Genomic DNA, 26,553 nt, shown 5'->3' on the forward strand with positions numbered 1-26,553 from the left:
TACATAAACTAAATCAAGGGTAGTAGAACCTATGGGTCATAATATACAGTGTTACTTAGTTATATCAACACTGGTTACAAGTACCTCTTACAACCCATATAACCTTTCTTCTGTCAAGAATGGATACAATTACCAGATCAATGTAACTTTTAAGAACATAGTTCGAAGGGAGTAGCTTAACTTGTATACTACCTAGAGGCCTAAAGCTACTGAAGAATAGGTATGGATACAGTAAACTATTTTAGAAGTGCCCTAGAGCAGGCCAGGGAAAGCACAACCTGGGTATTGAGGTTTAAACTATTACACTATTTCTAAGCATAGGAACAGACCGTTTTACCGATTATACTTTTTAGAAGTGTGTTATACAATTCGAAGGTAAGTAAGAACTCTTATGACTATTTTAGAAGTGGTCTAGAGAAGTTCAGGGAAAGCATAACACAAGTTATACAATTTTAGAAAGGCACAATGTATTTCAAGGTAAGTAACCTAGTATACTTTTAAGAAGGTCATTCAGCAATTCATAGGTAAGTATCAACTATAAGACTGTTTTAGAAATGCACTAGGCAAGTCAGGGGAAGCAAAACACAATAATACCCTTCAAGAATGACAATAAGTTATTCAAGGTAGGTATGCTTTTACACAAGAATAATAAAATAGTACCAACACAATTACTTTTAAGAAGAGTGGAACACTATTTAAAGTTAGTAACACAACTTATGTGAAGGAGCAAGCAGCAACGTAAAGGTAATTAATAACACGTGTGACACTTTGAAACCTATTCCATTTCAGAGATACAATTACAACACTAACTCATTTACAAGTAAGTACACTTGTTATAGTGTTCAAGACAGCAGCCATATCTATTAAAGTCCTTCCCTATTATGTAGCATGAGTTTTCCCAGAGGCAGAAGAGGGACCCTAGTGGTCTAGGAGTCAGCTGTAGACAGAGTTCAGATGCAGGAAAGTCAGAGTTCCAGTGGATACCTTCAACAAGTAAGTATTGGCTTTCGAGTTAGTTAAAAGTGTTCAAGGACTTCACAGAAGGCTTTCTATAGGCGTTCCAGCATTAGGCCTGGGCAAATAGTATGGGCAGTCTCCCAAGCACACAAATCACCCACTCAGCTTCACAGGATTCACACAAGGCTTAAGGTAAGTATTACCCAACCCAACACAGTACCTTAGGAGAAAAGAAGATAATCTGGGTGGATGCCTTCAGGATGCCACAGCACAGGACCCAGTCCCTGTATTCTTGGTCTGGAGACTGAAGAAATGGATACTGGATGGGAACTTGCAGCAGCAGTTGCCAGAGGAGGCTTCCAGCAAAGGATTATTTCCAGTTTCCTGTGGCTCTGTGGATTTGGCGCCTTTTACACGAACCAGATGAAGGATGAATATCGTCTGTCGGATTATCTTCACACTCTCGGTCGTGCACTCTGGTGAGGGGACTTCGGGGATTCGAATTGTGTCTTTGGAGGTACAGCAGGATTCCACCAAAGTTGCAGCGAGATTAAGACGTCAGAAGTCCATGCACTGCACTCAAGCTCGAGGTCCCCTGGTATTGGCAGTGTGCAGCGCAGTAAGGTCACAGCACGTTGAGGGATGGCTCATTTTGCAGGGCTTCTTGAGAATAGTGGGTCTCAACAGCCTCTGGGTAGGAGTCGTCTTTTTCGGTACCTCCAAGTCGATTGGAAGGAAGGGTTATGTCAGGTGCCAGTTACACAGCAGGCTTTCTGGTAACTGGAAATGGTTAGAGCCCTTCTTTCTTCATCTTCCTCTTCGGATTTGGTTCCAGTGGTCGACTTGTCACCAACTTCTAGAATCGAATCAGGAACTACAGCACAACGTTTGCAAACTCTCCCTTCAGTTTACAGAAAGGGGCGGTGTGGTTGTCCAATCAGGACATCCAGACCCTCAGTGGGAAAGGGTTCCTTTCAGGCAAGGTGAAAGACAAAGGGCTGCAGAGGTCTTGAATCCTCCCTCACATCCTGCCTTCTCAGACACTCTGGAGCCTCTGCAGGAAATCTAAAGGATTCCTGCTGAAGACATAACTTCAACCTAGGACTGCAGAAGAAGACCAACTAACAAGCAAACGAGAAATGGCGAAAAGAAGGAGCCCACCATTCTAGCAGAATGGTGTCCCACCTGTGCATGCGGCTGATTTGACAGCCTGCGAGTAATAGTGACTAAAAGTCATAAAAGTAGTTTCACTGCCACCAGCCATTCAAGTAAATTTGCAATCATAACTAACATGTTACCAGGTAAGTAAGCAATGCAGGGATGTCATTTAGGGGTTGCCAGAGGTCGCAACTGTGACCTCCGAGGTCTCCCTTGCGACCTCTAAAAAATAAAACGAAAAAAAACAAGAAATCCCCCTCCCCCGACCCCCTTGGCCAGCACCATGTGGCTCTTTACTTCTGTAGTGGCTGGCTTTCTTGTTCAGGCCCCTTAAACAAAATAACAGGAGTACCACAAGTCTAACACTTTCAGCAATTACCCTAATTAAGAAAGAATAGGAATACCAAATAACGTGTCATTCTGGAATTCTATGCAATAATTGCCTTGACTCATTAAAGGTTTATTTCAGGCACACTTCAGGGGGCGAGTCACTGATTTAGTCTGTTCTTTAACGCCTCAACTCAGCCTTTCGTCCTTCTGAGGTCGATAAATGAGTACCAACACCGGTTAGGTGATATTGGGTGTATATTTTTTCTATGTAAAGCGCTTAAGCGTAAGTGCTATATAATAACACATCATTATCATTTGGTCATGGACGTCTGCTTGCATTCACAGTAAATTGGTAATATGGGCCTATACACACTGATCTTAACGATACATATGGCGATCCATTCTTGTATGAAATGTACATCACATTATAGTGATATCGTAACCATATTTTTCGTAGTGTACAATGCTATGTGATGCCACTTTTTGTTTTGTCAACAGGTGAAAGGTTTTGCTCCATCATTTCCAGCGATATGACTTCGGGTTGGGGTCAAATGACATCACTTCCTGTGATGTCATCAGGGGGTCGAGGGTTGTGTGATGTCACTTCCGCTACCCCTAGCATTTTGGTGAAATGACGTCCCTGAAGCAAGGGGATACACTGTACCTCCCTAGCACTCCACATAAGGTTGGGTGTGCTGGCTCACTATATTAAATGTAAAGGGGATGGAAATCCCACTTTACTCCTTGTGAGCAGTAATTCACCAAAGTACATTAAAGACAAATTAAAAGGAACCCACACATTTAAAATGCTGTGTGCTGCCATAGTACTTTGCAGTCAGTCCAAATTTATAGGAAACTATAACTCCAATCACACAGTAAGGAGAGACATAAAAAGGTCACACATAAAGAGTAAAAGCGTAGGTAAAAGGGGGAACAGATTCCCACTCACCTAGGGACAAGGTAAAATAATTACTAAGTCTAAGCAAAATGTTCCGCGGTTGACACAGGTCAGGAAAATTATTCACATTTATGGAAATCTTACCTCACAACCTGTAACACTTAAACTGCCTTCTCCTCTAACCGCTACTGAAGTGTAGTGCCTTGTCAGCCACTTTCAAGAGTTTGTCCTACGTTTATGTTAGTTGCCCTGTCCCGGTTTTTTACTTTTAAATCTGGCCACCCTACTTCCCTGGCTTGCTGCAACTGCCCTCCACCTTTGTTAAATGCCCTTGCTGAAGCCTATTAATTTGGTTGATGTGCTTTATCAACTGATATAGGCCGCCTGGGAATGTATTATCACCAAAGTAATGTAGCCACAGATCCAGCTTGTTTATTTATGTATGGGCCAATGTTAATAAAGCATTATTTCCTATTCTTGCACGCCATACTGGTAGTTATGTGCCTGAAAGTCTGACATATGGGCTCTTGAGTGGAGCAAGAGTGCATAAAGAAGTCCCTAGGCACATTATTGCTCATATTGCCCACGCAAGGCAATAAAGCTTCCGTGTGCCCATAATTGTTTATTGAAGAATTAAAAACATTCCGGCATGGTCACTATCCGACTTACACACCTCCTTTCTTACAGAGCCATGCGCGGCAAGGCCAACATTATTTGCAGAAGGCTGCTATATAAGATCACTTTACATTACATAACATGATGAGAAGCTGTGGGTCAGCAACCATGAAACAGAAGTGACTTCTCGCTTTCTATCAAACAGGAGGTGAGCCGAGTACAGGCAAGATGAGCAATGGGGAGGCGGGTGATAAGGAGGCAGCCTGAGAGGCGTGGTAAAAGAGGAGGTAAGTTGACAAGCAAGAGTTTGAGCAAGCAGTCATTAGAGTAGACTCCGACTTCCCATGAGCTTTTTGGAACATTGCCATAACAGCAGTTACTGCCAGACGGTCTTGCCCTTCCTCCCAATAACTCTATTCATTCTCTATTCTTCTTCCTCATCCCATTACTTACTCTATGAAGCCTTCAGCCTCCATGACCAGGAACCCCTTTCTTTTACTCCTCTCCACCCCTTTATTACGTAGAGAATAATACCCTACTTTAATCAGACGTCCCTAGTTCTTTTTTTCCTGCTTATATACCGGGACCGGGCGTGTGACGACCTACGCCACTCTCCCCACCCCCTCATTACTGCTGGGCTTTTGAGAGGTAATGGTGGGGCTATGCTGGATGCCAGAGTAGAGTGGATCTGGGCCCTGAACCCCAGACATAAGGCTCCCTTGCCTCTCCTGTGGAACATAGGGGCCTGTTGAGGTAGGAGGCCGCACACCGGTCTCTTAGGTAACCTGCCATTCAAGTGGGGCGGGCCATGGAGGAAGCTTCTAAAAGGATCCTAGAAATTGTGAACATAAGTGAGAGCGTGATCGGCGCTCATATGTAAGGCGAAGCAGGCATGTGCCCGGGAGCAGAGCTTGCGGTAGAGAGCTGGGTTAATTCAAAAGTTTCAAAAAAAGAAACAGGTTGCTGTTACAGTGCAGGAGCATGTATGGTGCAACGGCAGTTTCTAGCCAACTTGGTGCCCAGAGCGAAACACTGAAATGTGCTCCCTTTACTGGCACACGTCACCCCTAAACTAGATATCTGTGTAACCCAACAAAACTCTCCTCAATATCGGTAAATCGTTGCTAAACAAATGAAGCTGGTTTCATTATATTGTAATTCAAGTACTTTACAGAAGAATTCTATTGTGAAAACTGCTGTTGATGGCCAAGTAAATGGTGCTTATGTCACCTCGTCTTAATGAAAGCCTTGCCTGAATGCAGTTTCAAACTGCCCGTACTGGCACACTCTGGTGTGACCGACCTGCTGCGGTCTGAGGGCCCACTGACCACTGGCCCTGTTTTGCAGGGGTTATGTTCGAACCACCTCACCAGTATTTCACAAGGGCTAACACTAAACTAACCATATGAATTATTTTCTGTTAGAGGGTTATCATTCCAAGGTGGACAGTCTGGTACAATCCTATTGTACTCTCTCAAAATACCCCTATGAGAGAGGAGAACGGGACAAATAGCACCAATGACGGTTCCTGTCTGCTTTGTAATAAAACACAGAACATTTTGGGAATATAACAATGATCAGAGATTTCTATATTTGATCAACAAAAGGGTTGTATGTGTGAATCAGTAAATGCATAACTGACACAATGCTATTCACAACACTCACCCTACCATTAAAATGTTTGTAACCATGTACCATGTATACTGTCCTACCGAGCAAGCTAAAACTAAAGAAAGATGAACTTAACATACACAACAAAAGTGCATAAGGTAAATGTATCTGATTTCAGTTCAACCAAACTGTGCAACGTTCAAACTTATAATTCTCACAAAGCACTCCTTGCGACCAACACAAAATGTTTTTTTCCATCCAGTGCGTCTTTGAACTTGGTAAAGTAAATGTCTTTTTCGCAAGACACTTGTTCTAAACCAATGCAACTGTTTCTTCCACAAAGTATTCTAACCAAGATGTAAAGCGGTTGCAAGAATATCACAATTATTCTTCCGGTGAAATATTTTAATAGTTTCTTTCCACAACACTTCTTCGGCAAAACCACATTTCTGCAAAGCAACTGCTTCTTTCTTGGTGTACTTGCCTGCCAGGAATAACTTCAACTTGTCCCTTTCCTGGTTCACTTGCATGCCATGAACAAAAACTCCTACAACTATAAATGGTCTCTTCTACTAGTGGCAATATTTGTTCCAAGTTTCTCCACACCACTATCCAAGTGGTGAGGGTTGTACAATGCTTGCCTGTATTTATAGTATTTTAACTGCTGGCAATGTGGGTTATAGATTACCCCAAGTTGATATCTCATGAAAGGAGAATTGCGATGTGTTGCACATTTATCAGTATTCAAAACTGTCTTTTACTGATAAATGTTCTTCTCGGAGCACCCCAGGGTTACCTCTCTTTAGGCTAACTCACCAGTTTCTTTCAGCGTCTCCGCGTCACTCTTTGATGCTGCGCCAGACCCTCTGCGGTCCGGCAAAACCATTGACAGCTCTGCTGTGGCTGCCGCTGCCTGCACAGCCCTTCTCTGGAGCTCCACAGGCTCCGTCAGGTCTCTGTCTCCTCCAGAACACCTGAGCGACTAACGTTGCATACTCTGAAAAACCGCATGCCTTCTCTTCCCTCATCGGCTTCTGCTGGCGCTCTCACTTCTGCTTCAGCATCAACTGCTTTTTAGTGGCTTTCCTGACTTCATCGGCTTCTCTCCCGACTGCTTCTGCCTCTGCTGCTCCCTATCACACCTGTGGATGATTTCCACATTTAAAAGTCCTGCTTAGGTGACTTGTATGGAAAGAACTAAACTGTGCGGTCTTCTTAGTAGCACCATTGATCATCATCAACTCTTTGTTCCTCTTCCGCCTCCCAGTACTATAGGCATTATGGGTCGAAGGCCATAATGGTTTTAGGTTTTCCATGTCTATTTAGTTTTGATTGATTTGTGAACTGAAAATTAACAGAGCTAGGGGATGTTATGTGACTGATATGGGCTTTAACATTGGAGTTATTGGAGTTAGGACTTCCACTTCAGACAGAATCATGATAATTAGAAGATGTCGCATTTGGTTCTTGAATTCCTACGGTATAAAATGTATTCTCTTTAGGGGGGTTTTCAGAAAACGTTCTTAGGGGTTTCTCATGGGCGGGACTTGTGCACTGAGAGCATGCCATAAGATATTTAGGAATGATAGGATCCTCATCCTCCACTGCGTCTGTCCTAAGGAAGTTACCGTTTTACCCTGACAGCCATCTCCTACCATGTTATCCTCCATCATGATGCCACACCCAGGGTTAGGATTGGGTAGCAGCTACCTTCCCCTGGCCACATGGGAGGAGAGTTTAGGGTGGGGTTCCGCAGGAGTCATCACAACAGATAGGCGTTTATCTCACCCCTATTTAATTTCAATAAATATGGCAAACCTTGAGAAATTTCAACTTTGTGTCTGTCTCTCATTTCCGACCCCTCCCACAGAGCTGCTAGAAATCAAAGAGGATATTTTTAGAGAATGGTCTGAACAGACAGAAACATGTCCCCAGATTCCTGGCAAAGAAGTATCTCCTCAAAGGGTTAGAGAAGGAGCTACCACAGACGTTACAGATTGATTTTGTGATGGGGCGTTCAACTGTGTTATCAGAGGATACTATAAAAGATGGCATTGACAGAAAAGCCGACTCTGTGATAAAAAAGCATATTCAAAAGCAAACCAATGGGGTCTGACTAATGGTTCGCTGTTCTGACTTGAGTGTCGTGTAGACCGATGAGACCTCCGTCCCCAAGTGACGCACAGGGTAACAAATAGAAACCCGCTGTGCGACCCTTGAGGCCACAGGTGAGAGATGTCTTCCCAGATCCACGGAGCCTCTGGAACACCGATGCTGCTGTTAAGAAGGAAGGAGGTTAAGCACCAGGCAATCACAATACAGCAGGTAAACAAAGAATCTAAAATGTCTTACCTATCTGGTGTAAGGGAGACCCAGGAAACCTAGTAGGGAGGTTCGAGGCTCAACAAGATACAGCGGTCCCTGGAGTGGTAGAACCGCAGGTAAGCGTAGATACTGGTAGGCCACCTGTAAGATAGGGCTTGACTTGGGCGTAGGAGTACAGCAAGATACTCAGGGATGATCCAAAGACAAGTCGATGTGCAGTCCAAAAAATCCGGCAACAGGTAAACAGTTCCAAGCAAAGGTACAAAGGGGTGTCCAAGAGAGTCCAAGATAGAGTTCCGTGGTCGAGGTAGCAAGGAGCAAGTAGAAACGCCAAACAGGGTCCGAAGCCAGCTGAGAAGCAATGATCGTCCTGCCTCTCAGTTCTTTATACTGTGTGTCCCTGGGTCATGTGACGTCTCTGGGTCATGTGACGTCCACCAAGATCACGTGAGGAACGCCACACCGAATCACATGATCGACGTGATGACGTAACGCCGCCCCTTCTGCGATGTATTCTCCAAGGCAGTTGCCAATGCAGGAAAGGTTGTAATCGAGCCCGTACACCAAAGGAGGTACGGTGTTTTCGGTTCTGTGGGTTCACCGAATCCCTTGAGCCTCGAAGCTGGGGTGGAGAAGTTGGGGGAATGTGAGCAGTGTTCTGATGTGGGGAGGCCTGATGTGCCGAGGATCGCCTAACATAGCCCCTCCCCAACGGCCCACGACCCCGTGGGCAAGAAGGATGGTCCAAATGAAAACGGGCCACCAAGCGAGGGGCGTTCAGGTCAGAGGCGGAAACCCACGAACGCTCCTCCGGGCCGTAACCCTTCCAATCCACCAGATACTGGATCCCACCCCTAAACCATCTGGAGCCCAAAATGGCCGACACCTCGAAAACATTAGGAGAGGTCAAGGACACCGGCGCAACAGGGGTACGAAGACGGACAGAGTCGGGACAAGGTTTGAGGAGGGAGACATGAAACACAGGATGGATGCGCCAAGAGCTGGGAAGCACTAGACGGAAAGCCACCGGATTCACAACCTTGGATATCACATAAGGACCGACAAAGCGAGGTAGCAACTTCCGACAACCCACTAGGCGAAGATGACGTGAAGACAGCCAGACCCTGGAACCCACCACCAGAGGGGGAGCAGCCCGACGTTTGCCATCCACACGGGCCTTCATAGCAGCCTTAGCTTCAGTGAGATGAACCACTGTACTAGCGTGTAAGGCAGAAAGATCCCTAAGACATGTCGTGGCCGCAGGGTTCGCAGAACCAGAAGCATCAGGGACCGGCAAGACCTTGGGATGCTGGCCATAGAGGGCGTAAAAAGGAGAATAACCAGTGGCTGAATGAGCCGCGTTATTATATGCGAACTCTGCAAGCCGTAAAGCGGCCAACCAAGAGGTCTGATGTTGCAATATAAGGCAATGAAGGCAACAAAGGTATTGTTCCATAGATTGATTCGTCCTTTCGGTCTGTCCATCGGTCTCGGGATGATAGGCCGAAGAATACCTGGTATCAATGCCCAATAGCTTAGTCAGGGATCTCCAAAACCGAGAGGTAAACTGTGACCCTCGATCAGATATGATGACCGAAGGAAGGCCGAATAGCATAAACACATGTTCAAAAAACAACTCCGCTAATACAGGAGCCGAAGGGATACCTTTGCAAGGAACAAAACGGGCCATTTTAGTGAACGTGTCCACCACCACCCAGATGGAGTCAAAGCCCTTCGACTTGGGGAGATCAGTAACGAAATCCATCGTCAACGTATGCCAGGGCCTGGGAGGTACCGGAAGCGGAAGCAACAACCCAATCGGTCGACCCCTTTGATGTTTAGCCTGAGCACATACTGCGCATGATCTAACATAACATTCTACATCGCGCCTCATTGAAGGCCACCAACACCAGCGCTTGAGAAGATCTAGAGTGCGCTCTTGTCCGGGGTGAGCGTTAAAGGGAGCGTCATGAGACCACTCAAGGGCCAGATTACGTGTGTCAGGTGTGGGAAGGAACAGGCGTTCATGTACGAACGGCAGTCCATCAGAATACACTGGATCCCATTCTCGCAACTGATCAGAATGATTACTAGTCCAGGATCGAACCGAGTCTATCAGTGACAATGAGGGAGTACATAGACAAATCACATGACTCTTTCCGAGAACAGTGTCAGGGAATGTAGGCAATTGGACCCCCCCCCCGGGGAACGTGACAAGGCATCCGCCTTCCCATGTGCCGTTCCAGGACGGTGCATAATACGGAAGTCAAAAGAGGAAAAGAAAAGATGCCATCGGACCTGTCTGCTATTTATGCATTTCAAAGAGGCCAAATCCTGTAGATTCCGATGATCGGAGTATACTGTGATGGGATGTTTAGCCCCCAGAAGATGATGACGCCAAACACGGAATGCGTCCATGACAGCCAAGAGTTCTTTCTCCGTAACGGTATAATGAGACTCATTACTGGAAAACTTACGGGAGTGGTATGCCACTGGATGTAATTTGCCTGTATTAGGACATGATTGTGACAGTACCGCCCCGAGGGCAAAGGAAGAGGCATCTTCCTCGACTATGAACGGAAGATCAGGATTGGGATGTTGGAGTACCGGTGCGGTAGTAAAGGCGGTTTTCAAAGTATCGAAAGCCTCCTGCTGTTCTCTCTGCCACTGATATGGTACCCGAGGACTAGTCAGGGCCGTGAGTGGGGCTACAATCGTAGAAAAGGAAGAAATGAAACGCCTATAAAAGTTGGCGAATCCTAAAAAGGCCTGCAAGGACTTGAGTGTTTGAGGTACTGGCCAATCTAAGACTGCTTTGACCTTGGACTCGTTCATGGATAACGCCCCAGGGGTGATGTGAAAACCCAAAAACTCAACAGAGGTCTTATGGAACTGACATTTCTCAGGTTTGGCAAATAAGGAATGTGTTCTTAAACGGGTTAATACTTCTCGGACGTGTTTTACATGGTCATCAAGATCACGAGAGAAGATCAGGATGTCGTCCAAATACACAACCATGTACACATCCAGAATATCCCTGAAAATGTCATTCATGAATCGTTGGAACGTGGCCGGAGCGTTACATAAGCCAAAGGGCATGACAAGATATTCGTACAAGCCGTAACGAGTACAGAAAGCAGTTTTCCACTCGTCTCCCTCGCGAACGCGTACTAAATTGTATGCGCCGCGTAGATCGAGTTTGGTAAAAATGGAAGCATGTGTTAGATGATCTAAGAGTGGAGTAATTAACGGGATGGGATATCTATCCTTCTTGGTGATCGCGTTAAGACGCCGATAATCCACACAAGGACGTAGATCCCCCTCCTTCTTGGGTACAAAGAAGATAGGACTAGCCGCTGGTGAAGTGGAGGGGAGGATGTGTCCTAAACGCAGGGCGTTCTGTACATATTCTTTTAACACCAGTTCCTCCGAAGGAGACAAAGAGTAGATCCTGCCCGAAGGAACAGTGGAATCGGGAAGTAATTCGATTGGGCAGTCATATGTTCTATGTGGAGGAAGTACCTCAGACGAGCCTCGATCGAAAACTGATTCGAAAGCCCGATATTCTGGCGGAATCCCAGACACCAACTCCCCAACAGTATGGGACTGTATGACTTCTGAATCGTCAGCGGTCAGTGTGAGTTGTGCTAAGGCTCCCAAGAACCGAGAGGGCGTGTCAGGGACTTGATGGACCGGGAGACAATAATTCTGACAAATCTCGGACTCAAAGAGTACAGTGCCTGCTTGCCAATTGATCAGAGGATTATGTTCACGTAACCAGGGAATTCCTAGTATGACACCGAATTGAGGTGCGGTGATCAGATCAAAACTTAAGGTTTCTGTGTGTATGTCTTGGATGTTCAACAAGAGGGGTGCAGTTTGTTGTCTAACAGGATCAGAAACCAACGCGGAGCCGTCTACGGCTTGGACATGTTCCGGTCGTGTTTTTACCACTAAGGGTAGATTGAGGGTATGGGCCAAATCAATATCTATGTAATTACCAGTGGCACCGGAATCAATAATGATATTGACTGCACGAAGAAGGCCAGTAGAGGGACATAGAGTAGCCTTTACGGATATGGGATGAACGCGAGCAAAGGCAAGAGGGGTACCCGGAGAAGATGAAGGGACACTCGACCTGTTCTCCGGTTCTAAGGTCGAGCCACCCGAAAAACCTGACTCTTCTTGGGACGTCGAGGACACTCTTTCACGAAATGTCCAATGGTGCCACAATAAAAGCATGCATTATCTACCCTTCTACGTTCCCTCTCAGATGTTGTAATAGGACTGCGTAATCCTCCCACTTGCATAGGTTCTTCAGTACTGGAAGCGGGAGTACTAATAAGAGTAGGAGAGGAAGAGGCCCCCAATTCAGCTCTACGCTCCGATCGTCGTGCATCTACCTGCAGGACGAGATCAACCAATTCATGATACTGAGTAGGCATAGAAGGGATCACTGCTAGAGCGTCTTTCATGGTGTTACTTAACCCCCTATAAAAGACCACCGCCCGCTTGTTTTCTGGCCATGACGTTTCTGCAACCAGCTGATTGAACCGGGTGATGTAATCTATCAGAGTCCTTTTGCCCTGAGTCAATTCCAACAACTCCAGATCCCTAGACTGTGCCTTGTGTCGGGTATCGAATACTCGGGACATTTCTAGGATCAACAAATCAAAGTCATAAAGAACTGGACTATTGTTCTCTAACAGGGGATTAGCCCAAGCGGCAGCTGTTCCAGCTAAATGGGAAAGGGCGAAGGCGGCCTTAGCAGTGGACGTGGGAAAAGCCAAAGGCCTGCATAAGAAATGTAACTTGCACTGGTTAACAAAGGTTCTGAATCTCTTGGGATCGCCCTGGTAGCGTTCAGGAGCGGCCAGGGGGGAAGGAGTTGGGAGGATTATTGGAGTCGGGGCTGTAGAAGTAGCCAAGGGAGGGGGTGTAGTGGAGGAGCTGCCATCTCCAAACTCAGGGTCTGCAGGAAGGGAGTGTTGAACGCTCTGTATGGTGTCCAACCTTTAATGGATCACCGTGTTCGCAACGGCCATATCTGCCCTTAATATTGTAATTGCCTGAACCAAAGCAGTTATGGGTTCGTCCGTGGATCCCTGCATCGTCTAACACGACTATACGGCTTCTCAGTCTGTTCTGACTTGAGTGTCGTGTAGACCGATGAGACCTCCGTCCCCAAGTGACGCACAGGGTAACAAATAGAAACCCGCTGTGCGACCCTTGAGGCCACAGGTGAGAGATGTCTTCCCAGATCCACGGAGCCTCTGGAACACCGATGCTGCTGTTAAGAAGGAAGGAGGTTAAGCACCAGGCAATCACAATACAGCAGGTAAACAAAGAATCTAAAATGTCTTACCTATCTGGTGTAAGGGAGACCCAGGAAACCTAGTAGGGAGGTTCGAGGCTCAACAAGATACAGCGGTCCCTGGAGTGGTAGAACCGCAGGTAAGCGTAGATACTGGTAGGCCACCTGTAAGATAGGGCTTGTCTTGGGCGTAGGAGTACAGCAAGATACTCAGGGATGATCCAAAGACAAGTCGATGTGCAGTCCAAAAAATCCGGCAACAGGTAAACAGTTCCAAGCAAAGGTACAAAGGGGTGTCCAAGAGAGTCCAAGATAGAGTTCCGTGGTCGAGGTAGCAAGGAGCAAGTAGAAACGCCAAACAGGGTCCGAAGCCAGCTGAGAAGCAATGATCGTCCTGCCTCTCAGTTCTTTATACTGTGTGTCCCTGGGTCATGTGACGTCTCTGGGTCATGTGACGTCCACCAAGATCACGTGAGGAACGCCACACCGAATCACATGATCGACGTGATGACGTAACGCCGCCCCTTCTGCGATGTATTCTCCAAGGCAGTTGCCAATGCAGGAAAGGTTGTAATCGAGCCCGTACACCAAAGGAGGTACGGTGTTTTCGGTTCTGTGGGTTCACCGAATCCCTTGAGCCTCGAAGCTGGGGTGGAGAAGTTGGGGGAATGTGAGCAGTGTTCTGATGTGGGGAGGCCTGATGTGCCGAGGATCGCCTAACATTCGCCAAGGAATGGCAAATGGTATCATCGGATATTTGGGTCAACAATTTCATACAATAGGGCTTCTAATTAGAATTCTGTCAGATTCTGGGTATAAACACCACTACTTCGATTGGGAGCTCATCAGAGAGCCTCAACAGAGGAAGTACAATAATTGTAACCAAAATTCCATTGGCTGGGTGCCTTAGAAATGGGTAATCATTTTTCTCCAATCATTTTCATGGTACCCAAGCCAAATGGTTCCTTCTGGCTGGTTTTTGATCTCGAGCACCAAAGCAAGACATCACTGTGGCTTCAAAGACATTCAGTATGCAACCCTACATGATTATTTGGCCTCCATAGACTTACAGAATGGCTATTATTATGTCCCGAGGTCACTAGAAGTTTCTGAGGTACTTGTTGGCCGTATGCCATTTTCAATTTCAGTACCTTCCTTTCGGGCTCAAGATGGCACCAACCGTATTCACCAAAATTATGAATCCTGTTCCGGCCCATCTGTATGAGAAAAGGATGTTTTTATTTCCTTACCTGGATGATTGGCTCCTGAAGTTTCCAACGCAACAATTGCTGAGTGAACAACTGTATCAGGTTTGCAACGTACTGCAAAGGTTGGGACTACTGATCCAAGAGGTAGATGTCAAATCGGGTGCCAACAAAATACCTCCAGTTTATTGGTGATCGAGATCTGGGGCAGCATTTGCTCGAGTATGGTTGCCAGAGGTACTGGCGGCCAATCTACAGACATTATTAACTTTGTCCTATGAGACAGATGGGTGTCTACGAGGAGGATACTGCATTGAAATGCCATGTGGCATCCTGTGTCTTCACGGTGGGAGGGCACAGCTCCACCTGCGACCATCCATCCCATCATTGGTAACTGAAGTCGGGGAACTATGAGAGAAAGATCCAACTATTGGCAGCCGTACAATCCAAACTACAGTGGTGATGGACAAGGACAATCTGTTAAAAGGATTTCACTTGACGTTGCTCTCAGAGATCACTTTTATAACCAACGCCAGAAGTCCGGGGCAGGGTGCAACTCTTATTGACCTGTAAGCTCAGGGCGAGTCAGCAGCATAAAACTCTGGCAGGTCGACCTAATTGGAGGGAACTGGCTCTTCAATGGTTCTCTCTAAATGTGTTCAGAGAAGACTGGTGTTCTTCAAAATGGATAACAGTACGGCAGTAGTATACATAGAGGTCCCTAAATCAGGTGGTTGAGGAGATAGTAGGCAGCGCACTTTTTCTTGTTTCTCAAGATGGCCCACATCAAGGGGGGGAGGGGTTAGTGTTAAGGCAGATCGATTAAGCAAGGTAATTCCATCCTTTTCTCTGGAGCTAAATCCAAGAGTTTTCTAAAAGATCTGTGAGAGGTTCGGGACTTCACCGGTGTATATGTTTGCATCCATGCAAAAGGCCAAGCTTCCATGTTCTGTTCAAGGCATCCTATTCAATGGGCCTATGGCTAGAAGTGATGACTGCTCAGTGGTCAGATGTATGTGTCCTCCGCTTGACGCTATTACCCAAGGTTCTGATAATGTTCAGGGACTTGGAGCCTCAGGTTGTTATGGATATTCCGGTGTGGCCCAGGAGGTGTTGGTTGCCCTATTGATGGAGTTGGCAATTAAATCTTTCCAATTGACTGACTATATGGGTCAGGAAGTGAAAGGATCAGCCCTCGGGGCAGGTGCATGGATCAGATGTGGTCTTGGCGATTGAAAGGGAAGAGTGGTCAAGATAGGGGCCAGTGTCTCAGTTGACTACGGTTTTGCTGGATTCTTGGATGTATGCAACTCAGAAAGCATATGGTAGTCAACGGCGTTCCTTCACTTCATGGTGCAATACACATGCCTCTGACTCAATACAATGTTCAGTCCCTACAATTTTACAATTCTTGAAGGGTTTGATATAGGACTGTCAGTATCATCATCACTCAGTTCTCAATGGGCAGCCCATAGGACAGTGAGGAAACCATAGGGTCAGGGATCATAGGGTAAAGCACTGATAAGTAAGATATTGAAAAGCTTTACTCAGGTTAGCCCTCAGGTACAGGAAGGCATGCTGCCATGGTACTTGCCTTAGGTTCTGTGGGCTTCAGGGGTCACCCATCAATCGTTTGGAATCAGTGAATGTGAAATATTTAACCATGAAGGTTGTCTTCTTGGTAGCAATCACTTTGGCCCATAGTCTAGCAGAGCTAAGTGTATTATTATGTAAGACTCCTTTCTTAAAGGTTCTGCCAGAAGTCTTGCTTATGAGATGTGACCCTAAGTTCACTCCTAAGGTATTCTGCTGTTTTCCTCATATCAGTAGCTGGTGCTGTGTCAGTGCTTTGTCAGCAACTTTCCTCTCGGAAGAGGAGGGTGGGCACCTGTTGGATGTTAGGTGAGCTGTATTGTTGTATTTGGATAGAACACAAGGGATGCATTTGTCAGGCGCCTGCTCATCACCGGGAATGAAGGCCTTGCTGGTCTTCCAATGCGGTAGATGGATGAGAGGGGCTTACTGCAGAAGCCTTTTAGATTGTTGGAGTTCTATTATTTGGGAGAGTTCATGGAGGTCTACTAGACGGATGGTAGCTTCCCAGGCAGAGGCAACAGAGGTCTCTATTCAGGACATTGTTCAGGCAGCGATGTGGATTGACCCCATCACATTTGTGAGACACTACCAGCTAAATATTCATTCACATGTATCCAATGCATTTGGGCCAGGGTGTTAGGGGCAGGCGCTGAGCACTGAGGGTGGTAGTTAATAAAGGTGAAGTTGGCTGCAAATTGTGGTTCCAGTTTATTATTGACCCAGCCATCTGTCTGCTTGGATATCCCTCATAGAGTATGTAATGGAAGGAGGAAGAAGGAAATAGAGGTAATGTGGGTATTACTTACAAGTAATCTTCATTACTTCTATACCTGTTCTGCCTGGTCAAAGTATTTATGACCCACTGCATCTGCTGTGAGGAACCTGAGGGCGTCCTCAATTCTTTGTTCCCAGCATCCTCTGCTCAGGTGGCCAGGGAAAGCTCATCTTTCTTGGATCCCGATCCTGGGGTTGAATATGCGAGAGAGGATCACCTGGGTGGAGGGAACCTGGGGAATGGGGATAGGACGTTTTGAGTGAGACATGGAACCCCCCACCCCCATTCTCTTTTCATGATGAAACTTCTATCCAAACCGCCTTCATAGGTTACTGTCCACCTTTTCCCTTTTCTTCCTTTCCAAATGGCTCTCCGAAATGCCTTTTTATACTGGGACGAGGATGAGATCAACTAGTAGTACACACCCTCATTTGGACCAGATCATCACATATCAGCCTCTTCTTGTTAATACAGACAAATATCGGCTTAATACCGAAAGGAGAACTAAACAACTGGGAGTTATGCACACTTTGATTAATTCAAACTCCCCTAACCACCACTTTAGTACCGAGACGAGGAAGAGGATCTTGGAGGAGTACAGTTGTAACTAGGCATGTCCAGCTAATAGGTTTCATGAGGGTCAGCCAATCAAAGTTAAAGACTCACACCTGCAGTCATTTGCCAAGTCGAAGGTGTATAAAAAGGGCAACCGCCCAACACAAGAAGAGAGACGGTCTGGAGAGAAGGATGCGGTCTGAAGAAGTGAAGCAGGTGGGATCGGAAAAGGCTTGAGAGAAGCCGTGCAGAGCAGGAGTGCGGAAAAGGCACCAGGGCAAAGCTGGCCATGAGAGGGTCTGGGACCTTGCTATCCTCCCTGCCTGGTTCTCACACCAGGAGCTGGGGAGTACCGAAACCTCCCGACCGTTGCAAGTCTCCAAGAGAGCGAGTGGTGCTCTCGGTAGCGTCCACTGGGGAAGAGCGGAGCTATGCTCTACAATATTCCATGACTGCGAACGCTGCTCGTTGTAGCTCCCACGACAAGAATGCCGAGCGAAGATGAGAAGCAAATCTGGGAAAACCAAAGGAACCGCCACACAACACCGGCGAGTGACAAGAAAGGAACACTCATATCAGGGCACTATGGGGATTGGAAACAAACGCTATTACAAGTGGTTTTGAAAGTTGAAACGCGTACTATTGACTAACGAAGTGACTAAAAAACAGTATGAATATAGTTGGATGCTGTATAAAATAAAGCCACATAACAAACACTTATGAAGTAAATAGAAGCACAGTGGAGTACCCCGGAATGTGAGGTGTGAGACACAAGTGGTGGCAAAGCCAGAAAGCTGTAAATAAAAGTGGAAGCCATGAGTGGTGGACAAGTTAAAAGATTGCTACACAAGATATGAGATGTGAAATTGAGCACTGGCCAAGTATGAAAGAATCCAAGGAATCACTGGTTGAAAGAGAGAAAACCTGTGTTGGCAAAGGTCAGAGGAATACTGAATGCATATTGAAGTGCACAGGGGTATCGGTTACGTGACCTGTAATGGGTGGACCGTGTGGTCCGACAACTGCGCCTAGACCGAGAGACCCCTACCTGGGAAAAGACAAGGAAAGCAAATGTCAAGAGGTTTGTATATGGCCACATTTGTTGAAGTGAATTGAAAGGGAAGAAGTACAAACCAAAGCAAATTATTGGAAAACCTGGATGACTAACGATTTGAAATGATATTGCTTTAAAAGCTGGAATAGTTCAACATTTAGGAAAGCGAACCCCCGAGACGTTGTGAACTGTGCTGAGCTCTTGGGGAAGGGAACCCCAAGGTCTTTTTGGAACTGTTCTGAACTTGGGGAAGGGGAAACTGAGTTTAAGCCAGAAGCTGGATGAAGCTCAGAACCTTTTTTTTTAACACTATTCCTTCTGCTGCTGACATTCCAAAACATTGTATACAGTTAGTTGTGAGGGCAGGTATAGGTGTTAGACACAGACATATTTTTTAATTGAATTTACTGACGCAGACTAGCCTTGGTTTCTTTAGTTAGCGCAATCCCATCTTAGTATAGGGCACGTTAGGCCTTACTCCATCTGGACATATAAGAGAAATAAAGCTTTCGATTTGAAAGGTAAATTTGTTGACTGTGTCTTACTTCATGATGCCTTCACACTACTCTATCCTCCTTCCTTCTCATTCTCTTGTACACCCATGCCCTTTATCGCATCCTCCTTTAAAACTTTGCACTGTCCTCCTTGCACCCTGATGCCTATAAATGGAAAATGCAAATAACAGCAATACATGCCAAAACTATTGGCATTGCCAGGGCTTGTTTTTCGTAGTAATTACACAGATCCAAAGGAAAAGGGTTCCTTATGTTGCCGTGTGGCCTTTTAGAGTCAGAACTACAATGAGGATGAACTGGACAGAGTAATAGAGATTAGCAGTAAGTAATCCCCACATTCCAGATGCTAACTATCGAGGGCCGTTATGCAGAGCTTTGAATGCAGAGCTTTCCTTTTTTTTAGTACCACTCTGTGGGATAATAATATTTTGTTTGTTTGTTTGTTTATTTATTTGTATAGCGCTCTTGACCCAGGGGTATATGTGCGCTTTGAGCATCAGGTTACAGGTTACAGAAGGGGACAATAGTACAGTAGTAATAAGGCATAGGAAGGTTGACAGGAAGGCAGTTAGTGCATAGATAATAATAGGCAAGCAACATAGGAAACATTTGAGCATTAGGTATACATACCTTGATGGTTGGTCGGTTATTTGTTGAGTAACCAGGAGATGACCTTAGTTCTGAAGGGTTGAAAAGTGGGTGTGGATTTGATATCCAGTGGGATAGTGTTCCAAAGTTGTGATGCCAGAGCTGGGAAGCTGGATCCACCGGCTCTTTTGAGGGAGTATTTGGGCACTGTTAGTTGTAGTGTGTTAGACGATCTGGTGGTTCTAGTGTTCTGTCTTAATGTAAATTTGTTAGAGAGATAGGGCGGGGCAAGATGGTTAAGAGCTTTGTATGTAAGGCATATAGTTTTCAGGTCTATTTTTTGTTGGATGGACAGCCATTTGCAAGCAATTCTGGTGGCGGAGATGTGTTCTCTTCTGGGAAGATTTAGGGCGGCACGGAGTGCATTGTTTTGTAGGACTCGCAATTTATTGATTACTGTTTTGTTGGCACCTACATAGAGGCTATTACAGTAGTCCAGTTTGGATTGAATGAGTGCTCTGGCTAGAATGAGGCAGTTGTTAAGGGAGATCAATGGTCTGCAGGCCCTAATTAATTTACCAGTGTAGGCAGTGGCTGAGGCAGTCATATTGATTTGTTTAGCTAGATTGGTATTCGTGTCTAGGTAGAAACCGAGGGTTTTTACGCTCTTGGCGATGGGTATGGTGTTACCGTCAATAGTAAAGCTAGTGTAGCTGGGACAGAGTTTTCGGATTGTGTTAGGTGAGCCGACAAGGAGCAGTTCGGTCTTATCATCATTCAGGCACAGGCCATGTGTGGCCATCCATGCCTGAATGATGGAAAAGACTTCATTGATCCATTTGGCGTCCACGTTGTAATTACCTGATAAAGTGAGGAGTATCTGGGTGTCATCTGCGTAGTTCGTGTAGGTGACACCCAGATTGTCCAGCTTATCGAATAGGGGCTTTGTGAATATATTGTATAGGGTGGGTGAGACACAGGATCCTTGTGGGACACCGCAGGTGATGGGGATGGGGTCAGCCGCTGCAAGGGGAGAGAAGACCCGCATGGTCCTATTGTCCAGGAAAGATTGGATCCATGTGACCGCAGAGTGGGAGAAGTGTGCTGCCAAGGACAAATGGTTGCACAGGATTTTATGGTCGATCAGGTCAAAGGCAGCGGAAAGGTCGAGGAGAAGAAGGATGGCAGCCTTACCTTTGTCTTTGAGTTCGTCTATCTGGCACTTGAGATCAACAAGGGCCGTTTCTGTCCCGTGTTGTGGTCGAAAGCCAGATTGGCGAGTTCTTAGTAAGTGATTTGCCTCGAGGTAGTCCTGGATTTGTAAATAGGCCACTCTATCCAAAATTTTTAGTAAGAATGGGACGGTGGTAATGGGTTTATAATTCGTGGGAATGTCAGGGTCGAGAGTAGTTTTTTTTAATAGAGGTAGGACCCAGGATTGTTTCAGATTGCTGGGGACCAGGTTATTGGCGAAAGACAGGTTTATTAGTTTAGTGATGAATGGGGAGAGATCCCTAGCTGCATCTTTTATGATCTGTGCGGGGCAGCTGTCCCCATTGCAGTTTGACGGTTTCAAGGATGCTATAATTTTCTGAACCTCCGATATGGATACCTTTTTGAAGGTGAAGCCTGAGCTAGTGGCAGTAAGCGGAGGAGGAATGGGACTGGAGGTGGGGTCAAGAGTGAGTTGTTGTCGTTTGTTGTTAATTTTGGTTTGGAGCCCTGAGATTTTGTTAGCTAGGGCATTCTGGATCCCTGTGCACCACGGTTTATCCTTAGTGCAAGAGTCAGTGGGAGTAATGGGGTTTTCTAATTCCTTTAGTATGTTAAAAAGCTCCTTTGTACTGGAGCTTGCCTGGGAGATCCTAGTGTTGAGAGATTCTTTCTTGGCACGTGTAATCTCATTTTTGTAGAGAGTGGAGATGTTGGTGAGATTAGTTCTGTTATTTACAGAAGGCACTGATTTCCATAGTGCTTCGAGTTTATTTTTTTGTTGACGGAGAGTTTTGAGCTCCGGGGTGTACCATGTGTTCAGGTGCGCTTTAGGTTTCCCTTTACGCAGTTTCAGTGGGGCAATGATGTCGATGGCTTTGGCCATGGAATCGTTGTAGACGTTGACCAATTGGTTCAAGTCCGTAGTAGCAGGTAGTGCGTTCAAAGTAGGGATCACCAAAGGTATTAAGGCTTCCGCTGTGATTTTGCTCTTTTTCCTGGTTAGGCAGGCAGGTGCAATAATGGGCCTTTTATGCACTAAATTGCTGGTATGAATGTCAAATGGAAGGAGGTAATGGTCAGTCCAGATAAGTTGTGTGGGATCTTTCACAGTGATGTTGCAGTTAAGGGCAGTTATCCAGTCAAGGATTCTGCCCATCGAGTGGGTGGGTTTGGAGCAGAGTTGTTGGAGGCCATGCTCCTCTAATGCCAAGGCCAGGGCGATGGCTGGGGTGTCGAGAGGGTCGTTAAACCCAAGATTAAAGTCTCCAAGTATGATCATTTGTGCTGATGGTTTGGAGCTTTCAGCAACCAGTGAGGTGATGTCTTCCTCATAAGAGCCAGGTGGGCCCGGGGGTCGGTAAATTAAATGCAGCGTGACAGTACTTTTAGGGGAAGTTTGTAATTTGACTGTGAGATGCTCACAGGATTTAAGTGGAGGAGAGGAGGCTGTTATTTCAGCGCTCTGAGACCTATGCATGTGTTGCGCTATATAAGAATGTTTATTATTATGCATGAATTATGTGTCTAATGTACAGATCAAGATTTGAGTCCTGTAAAAAAAAAACAGACTCTGATCTTCATCCTTCCTAGTTCCTTATAATTAGTTTAATTACATGTGTTAATAATAACAATTATCATAGTGCATACAAGCGCAGGGATATCTCTTGCAGTGCTATATAAAAATGGGATAGTAACAGTGGTAGCATAAGCATATTCGAAAGTGTCAGTAAAAGAAGGATTTTTCTTTTGTTGTAAAAACTGTGATGGTATAGAGGAAAGCAGCCTCAGTACATGATCTGTGCGTGACAAGAAGGCAGTGTATGGCTAGACGGGTTGGGACCAGAAGTCTTAATCTGGCATCAGATTCTTTGGTTCAGTGTTAAATTGGACTTTCAATTTACTGAAAATCTCAAGATAATGAATGGCTTGCTGGGCTGTTATTTAAAGGGAAGAGCCATATGAAAAGTATATGTTTTGTTGGTATGGTATTGTGACTTATAACGCGCACCGCTGCCATTTTTATGGTCTCCAGATGCCCAGGCGGATCTGAAAAGGAAGGGGTTTAGGGTGTGTTGATTAGCAGGATTGAGGGGGGAAACACAAAAGTGCTTTGATGTGCTGTTGGTCGCTTCAGTGCGGTAAAAACGGTCACTGTGTGCTGGTATGTTTTTGGTTGATCGTTTGTGCAGCGTTTCGTGGGTGGTTGTATGCCAGTGTTTTATGTGGAGCTTGTGTGTTCTATAGAGTTGGTATAGTGTCTTTAGCTTGGGGGTTTTGTGGCAAAGGTATGTGGATTGTTTCTCCAGTGTTGGGTATACAGAGTATTAGAGAGTTCTGAGTTAGGTTAGTCAGGAGTTGTCTGGGTCTTTTTCTGTGCATTGGATCAATCCATTGGGCTAGTCTTATTCTATCGAGTTTGGGGTTCAGTTTTCTTTGGGTGAACCAATTACAGCAAATGCTTGTGTTATGTTGGCGGTCTTTCTCTCTCTCCAGTGTTCGTTATTCAGCTATTAAAGAGCCATGTTTTGAGAATTTTCCTGAATTTTAGGTGGTCTCCTGTTATTTGGATTTTCTTTGGGAGCGAGTTCCAGAGTCTCACCACTATGCAGGAGAATGCTGATCCCACGGATGTGTGCTTTGCATATTCTTTCAGTTCGAGTGTAACAGAAGGGTGCAACAATCTTGGACAGACAACGTCCTCTTTTCCTTTGAACTCTCCACCTCCAGACCACTCCTCCCAGTTCCCACCTTGGCCCCGCCATGTCCAACAAGGAACAAAAAGAGTATCACAAAGGATACAGTGATTCCCGCCATCCTACCCACTCTCAACCAATTAGTGGATGGTTTACACCTGGCAACGCTCGTCGATAAGTATAACAAAATGATGTTAACCACACTCGACAACATTGCCAACTCAGACCGAGTAAACCCAAATCCCATCTAAATAAATGGTTTACACCTGAACTTAAGGACTTGCGATAACTCAAGAGGAGATGTGAAACCGCATGGTGGCTACTCCCCTCAGAAGACCATAAAAACAAACTAACGGAAATCTCATCCGTTAATAAAAAGGAAATCCACACAGCCAAGCGTAACTCATAGAACAAGTGCATATCCAATGCTAATTCAAGTATGAGGGAACTCTTCACCATCCTCAAGGAATTAGTCACCCATCCCCACTCCGGATACTTGCTCCAAAGATAAAACATGGTGCTCAGATATACAACAAGCACTATCAAACAAAATAACTCTGCTCCAAAAGAAAATAGCTAAGAAAAAATCCTCTCTCAATCAACCATCCCTGACTATAACACTGAATACCGACCACCATTCAAAGGAACAGGACCTAGCTGTGCGTTTCATGTTCTCAAAAACCACCATCCTTGAGGTAGAGAAAGTCATCCTTTCTCTCAAGCCATCGAACTGCCAAGGAGACCTTTGCCCTGCCCAACTTAAGATGCTGCCAGAGATCTCTCCCCATTTGTTTCGAAACCTATCAACGCATCATTTGCAACAGGCACCGTGCCTAGCAACCTGAAACAATCCTGGGTACTACCTCTGCTTAAAAAGCAAACCCTAGACGGGGGGGGCGCTGTTGCGCGCAACTAAGATGGCTGCCTGATCGGAGCGCTCCGATCCCACGAACATCCTTTATATAAATAAATCCTTTTTGGAGCCGCGGAGAGAAGAAACTACTACACCGTACGTTTCCCGTACTCCTACTGCACATTGTGTGCAGATCCTGTTCGAAACCGCGGAGGCGTGGGGGAGTTCGCAGACCGTTTAGAACTAACGGCTTCTCCAGTGGACCGCGGCCCGCCCAGGGCTCCGGAAGAATCCTACGCCAGACCGAGGTGGCGTCATCAGCACAATGCCGCGAGGGGCAGCTCCTCCGCTGAACACTGCAGCGCCGCAACACGTGCCTGGGACCAACCATGTGGGCAGACATCAGGCTCCCGCCCGCCTCCCGGATAACAACTGGGTCAGCGCACCATCTTTTCACGCAAGGCCACGCCCGACTCATGCACCGGGCCTTTCGCCGAGCGAAACCTCGCCCGACGTTGCAAGTGCAGGTGAGGGAGATAGAGCCGTGCGGACCCAGAGACAACGGCTGTGTCGCGGAGTAAAAGTTCTATAAAATCCTTTTTACACTGGCTGTCGCCCAGAGACAGTGCTTATCCTGTGCGGACGGCGGGCCTGACCTGAGTCATCGACCCTTGCTCCGCGCGGGTGACCCATGGGCCGTAACGAGAAGAAAGGCACGGGCGTGAAAAAGACTGGCCCAATGCCAGCTCCCAACCCCAGGGGACTCCGGCCGCCATAAACATGGGGGACGACAATCCTGCTGCGATTGAACAGGGCGACATAGAAGACCGCCTAATGACCATGGTGCAGAATGGCTTCCTTGCAGTGAACGCAAAGCTGGACGACATTGTCTCAACTATCAGCTCCCTTAAGGCTAGAGTGGAAAAGGAGAGCAATCGCATTACGGAAGCTGAGAACAGAATCAGCACAAATGAAGATATCCTGACGCAACACGGTCGAGACATAGCACAGCTGAAAGGGGAACTGCGTAAGACTCAAGCAAAATGCGATGACCTGGAATCTCGATCTAGAAGAAACAATATCCGCATTGTCGGCATTCCGGAATCCTTCTGTATGGGTCCCATGGAGCGACAAGTTGAGGCCCTTTTGAAAACTCTTCTGGACACAGAATCCTTCTCTAGCCACTTTCTTGTTGAGCGGCCACATCGTACCCTAGCGCCGACACCCAAACCTGGGGCGCCACCGCGCACGATTATTGCGCGCCTCCTGAACTATAGGGACAGGGACGCGATCCTGAAACTTTCAAGGGAAAAAGGCTCCTTCCAGTATGAAGGAAGCAGAGTCCACATGTATCCAGATTTTGCGACCAGCGTCCAAATGCAACGCAGATCCTACGAACAGGCCAAAAAGCTCCTGAGATTGCGACATGTCCCATACGCCCTCATTTTCCCGGCGAAACTACGGATTCAACATGGCGGCAGATCGCATTTCTTTGAGACCCCGGCGGAGGCCATAATGTACATTGAGGCGTCCATCCCCATCCCTCCCAGAGAACATACGCGAGATCGGAACGGGCCACCAAGACCGGGAGATGAAGTCCCGGATTCAGCTGATTGTCATGGACTTACGGAAACATACTTAGCTGTGAAGACGTCTCTCCTGAGAGCAACAGCTCCAATTGATATTGTTTGTTGAGGTGGGGTTGTGGGCCTCTGCTGATGGAGGCCCTGCGAATGCAACTAGAGACCCTCAGGAAAGTTCCACAGGTTATGGGGATTGGGTTACATCATCGGGTTGGGGTTGATGGTGCGGGCGTGGGTGGGGGCAGGGTACAAAGTTATGCCACGGTTGGCAGGAGTTTCAAAACGCAGAGATTGGTTGCATTGGGTACAAATGTTAAGGCTGATGGCGTGAGCGATTCACTACACACATTGATAGTCATTGGAATACCATGGTACTGGGGGACAGGGGGGTAACTGTTAAACTTCTTTCATGGAATATCCAGGGATTTAACAACCCGATTAAGGCCAGGAAAATCACAGCATACATAACTAGACATAACCCCCAGGTAGTGTTACTGCAAGAAACTCACGCACTGGGGCAGGTCTGTTCCAATTTTCTCCCTAGATGTGGCGCATTGCGATACTATACCGAGTACTCCTCCCAATCCAGAGGGGTTATGACCCTGATACATCCGAATCTGGGCTTCCGTGTACAGCACGCAAAAACTGACACTCAAGGGAGATATGTGGTAATATGGGGCGAGCTGGCGGGACGGAAGATGGTGATAGTTAAT

General features: G+C 46.4%; 1 protein-coding gene across 3 annotated transcripts in view; it reads left to right on the top strand.

Moving 5' to 3' along the window:
* The window catches only part of LOC138521097 (zinc finger protein ZFP2-like), a 120,564-nt gene that overhangs the window by 7,554 nt on the left and 86,457 nt on the right, over positions 1 to 26,553 (top strand). Inside the window, exon 2 of one of the 3 annotated variants that reach the window (XM_069633663.1) lies at positions 4,164 to 4,245. The exons of the other annotated variants lie outside the window; for them this stretch is intronic. The gene's annotated coding sequence lies outside the window, so the exon portion shown is untranslated. The remainder of the gene's footprint in view (positions 1 to 4,163; positions 4,246 to 26,553) is intronic. 3 annotated transcript variants of the gene reach the window in all.

This window comes from Ambystoma mexicanum, chromosome 13 (genome assembly GCF_040938575.1).
Source record: "Ambystoma mexicanum isolate Mex_15411 chromosome 13, UKY_AmexF1_1, whole genome shotgun sequence".
Lineage (NCBI taxonomy): Eukaryota > Metazoa > Chordata > Amphibia > Caudata > Ambystomatidae > Ambystoma > Ambystoma mexicanum.